The sequence below is a fragment of the Aplysia californica genome, unplaced genomic scaffold (genome assembly GCF_000002075.1).
Source record: "Aplysia californica isolate F4 #8 unplaced genomic scaffold, AplCal3.0 scaffold01062, whole genome shotgun sequence".
NCBI classification, from domain to species: domain Eukaryota; kingdom Metazoa; phylum Mollusca; class Gastropoda; order Aplysiida; family Aplysiidae; genus Aplysia; species Aplysia californica.
In genome coordinates, this window is record NW_004798332.1 from 56,079 (window position 1) to 60,043 (window position 3,965).

A 3,965-nucleotide genomic window follows, 5' to 3' on the forward strand; every position below is an offset into this window, starting at 1 on the left:
AATCCGAAAAGCAACGGAATGTTTTTCTTCTCTAAAATGGTCTCCTTTCACGTCCTTTCCAGCTCTTTAGCAATGCTCTGTCGTCTGCTTTCGCCTCCGCTTTCTGCCCTCACCCCTCACCCCTCACCTCCTTTGCCCCCTCCTCTGGACTCCTAACTCTTTCTGCAGCCTTTCTACTGCTACTCCCTGGCTCCTTCTTACTGCTGTCTTTCAGCCACACCCCTGAACTTATGGTAACAAAGATCTACACTTAGCCTTCTTGGACATGGGCGAAAATTTTCAGAGGTCCCGAGTGCATGTTGCGGAGGTTAAAGATCCCTTGTTGGTCCAAAACAGATAAGAGTAGGCTTCGGCAGCTACTCGGGCAAAATTCCAAATTTTTCACCAACTGAATGCTTCATGTGTTCCGTGCGCTCATTTGACCTTACAGTTGAGAGCGCCGTAAAACAGGTTCTTTTTAAACTTTTAAAATAACCCTTCCCGTCATGGGTATAGAATTCATATCTTCAGGAAGAAATGGCAAATGGCTTGAACATTTTAACTTCACTTCCTCAATGCTACATAGATGTATACAGTGGAGTCCACTTATAACGAGTCCTGAAATAACGAAAAGTCTGTTAAAAAGACACTATTCTAAAACCCTGTTTTCTTTTCCTTCTTTATCTTTGTAAATAAAATACTGCTATTGCGCAATCAGAGAGTCACGGGAGTCGGTTATAACGAAATATTGCTGCAGCTGTGCTCAACGGAAAGACCAATTAAACATAAAACCTTGCCAGTTGAGAAAGTTGTTGGTGATCCAGCGAAACAAAGAATTGGAGAGCCCACGCGAACCAACAATGAAGGCCGAGGCCAATGAGTGGGGAGGGTGTTGCATGCGCAGACGAGCAGAACGCATCGCTTGATAGGCCAGCCTAGTCTAGATTATCTAGGCCTACCATTACCATGCCTCTCACTTCTCTGGTGCGAGATGGAGAGGTCACAATGCTGTGATAGATGGAGTGAATGTGTCACGTGCTCAAGCAGACACAACACACCACATAGTGTGGTTGGATGGAGGCAAGGAGATTAAAAGTAAACTCCTTGGATGGAGGACAACACAGAGGGCGAGTTAGCCTAGAGCCAGAGCCCCTTCTTTCTGATCGCCAACGTAGAGTTGTCAACATTGCCAGTGCTAGAGAAAGAAACCTGATTCGATTTTTGAACAAGTTAGACCTAGAAATCATGTTGAACAAAATCATTATCAGGGAAAATAAAAAAAATAATAAACAGAACACCAAACTCATAGACTAGGCCTACTTTACTATTTCCCTTGAATTTATTACTGGGTCCCTTACAACGAGAATCCTGCAATAACGGACATTTCGCACCGATGCCCTCCCTCTCGTTTCAACAGGATTCCACTGTAATAATATAAATATAATAATATGCCCACTTGTGCTCTCTTCAACTGATTCATTGCTATTTTCCCCCTATTTGTCTATAGCGGATATCTTTTTAAGATGTTCTTGCAATTTGTGTAGTTTCTTATTCTTATTAAGGTGAAAATAATATGTTGTGGCTTTGTTTCTATCTCTCTTGAATGAACACGTTGTCTTGTTTGTACAAATTATAGTAAATGGAAACACATCAAAACTAGAAGGGTTAAATCAATTATTTGATCATCATGACAGTCAAACTGTCTTTTTGTTCAAAGGGAAATTCCAGTTGAGATTGTAATAGCGGGTATGCCTATATTCCAGTTCGTATCATGATGCACAATGGTATGTGCCGGCAGCTGTCTTTCTAATCGCCAGATGATAGTTCTGGGCTTGTTAATTAATCAATTTATTTATTTATTTATTTATTTATTCATTCATTTGTTTAATCATTTATTTATTTATCTGTTTATTTGTTTACTTATTTATTCATTTTGGTTGAGGGTCACTGTTATGCATCCAGCTGGTTAGATATCTTTCGGATATAGATAATAATAATAAAATATCGGAGTTTTTAGTATTAAACAACCTTAGAGAGCTCAATGAGGCATTAAGCCAGTTACCATACTAGGACACAAATAAGGGTTTAGTGAAACATTTGTCTGACTCGCCTTATTTTACATAGTTTTGTGGCGTGAACGGATATCTTTACTTATCGTTTTAAGTAATAATCTTGGCTCATTATGGTTCTCAAATTCCCCTTTTAATCTACCGAGAGACATTTCATGACAGGCAGGGATAGCAGTAACCCCCCCTCCAACCGATCTACACATAAATTATGTTCATAAGGACGAATAAATTTTACAATGTAAGTTTGACTTTTTAAAAATACAACCTGTCTTCTTCGGAATTGATAGACACAAACTTTACAACTGGTGTTTAAGTATATGTATGGCAGCCTGGAAAACTGACAACACTCACTGATCAAAAACGAGATCCAGGCTGGAAGTAATCAAATTTTGGTCGATGAAACAATTTCTTATAATAATTGTCTGTCACTGGCTCAATTTTGGATAGCTTTTCTTACAAAATTAAAAGATCTATATAATCGTTGAAGTCATTTTTTTCAGTTTTGCATTTCGCTTAGTTAATGTCTTTCAACCCCCCCCCCCCCCACACACACCCCAACCTCTTCTTCCCCTCTTTCCCCCTCAATTAAATAAACTTAGAAAGATAGGTACATAATCATAAAGAATTTAATCATTCTTTAAAATATACATATCGCTCAGGTTGATAATCACTATCCTACACTGTAATCATGAACATATTCATGTTCAAATTTGATACACCTTCTCACCTGAATAGTTGGACGAGCTTCATAAAATAGTCCCAATTTCTTATGAAAGGCTGAGAGTATTTTTAGGACTAGCACTTTTCTCATTCACCTTATATATTACTTGATGGTAACAAACAAACAGTTCACAATATGTTTCCTTGAGTCACACAATAACTGTCGTGAAACGTGAAGTTCGAAAACGGCATTTAGCCACCCCAGTTTTAACCAGTGGTATTGCAAGTGCAAAATTGGGCAAGTACGCCTACTTCTTCAGCTCATGAATAGGTGTCATAGGTTTACCTACATGAAACGATTTTATGCGACATGATCTTGCCAAGAAAGCTGTAAAACATTCAATACCTGCGATCACTATAACAGGCAACACATTCACAGTTGAAATAACAAAACTCCAGTTGACGAGCACTTTAAGAGAGGTGTAGAAAAGAAATGGGGTGACGATTTAACCCCAATAAATCATCTGTTATAGTTCTCCTGCTTCAGATGTGTGCCTGACGATCGATGACGGCGGAGTATGTGAAAATAAGGAAAAGTCTTACCACCCTGCTCAAGTGTGCATCCCCAGCGGAAATGGGGTAAGTTTTGAATATACAGGCGGTTCAAGGAAGCTGCAGAGCACAGCAAGGTTGTTGTTTTTTTGTTTTTTTTTTGGGGGGGGGGGGGGGGTTCTTCAAATTAAGAAATAACATGGGTCACCTCCCAAAAAACAACAACAAACAAACAAACCAACAAACCCCGACAACAACAGCAAACAAAACAAAAGCTAAATTAAACTAAGCTCAAACAAAATAAAAACAACTCTAATTACCCAAGCCCTAGTGAAGGGCAAGTTGGTGTGAAGTCGTTGGCAGTCTACTATGGTCACCATGTGCATGTGGGTTTTAAGGTTCGAATCCGAGTGGAATCTATGCCCCCCCCCTCCCCCACCAAGACAGTGTTACTGACTGAAGTGTCTTTAGGCTATTCCCAAAGGGAGGATATTAACATGTTCTTATGCACAGTTGAATTGTAAATGGGCTGATTTATTAATGTCGTGCTCATACTATGCCGAAACAACATAGGGCAGGGGGAACAACTGCTTTTTCTTTCCCCATCCTTAAGGTCGTCAATATTTCCTCTACTTCTTTTGTATGTTTGTCACTCTCTTGTGAACTGCTATTTCTGGGGTGCCTTGATAGTCGAAGCAGACATTG

At 39.5% G+C, this 3,965-nt stretch overlaps 1 protein-coding gene across 1 annotated transcript in view; it reads right to left on the reverse strand.

Annotated features, from left to right (window-relative positions):
- LOC101861012 overlaps positions 1 to 3,254 on the reverse strand; it is a gene marked incomplete in the record, with an annotated part of 21,979 nt that extends 18,725 nt beyond the window's left edge. The window contains 1 exon segment of the mRNA XM_005111461.3: positions 2,776 to 3,254.
- Positions 3,255 to 3,965: the final 711 nt, after the last annotated feature.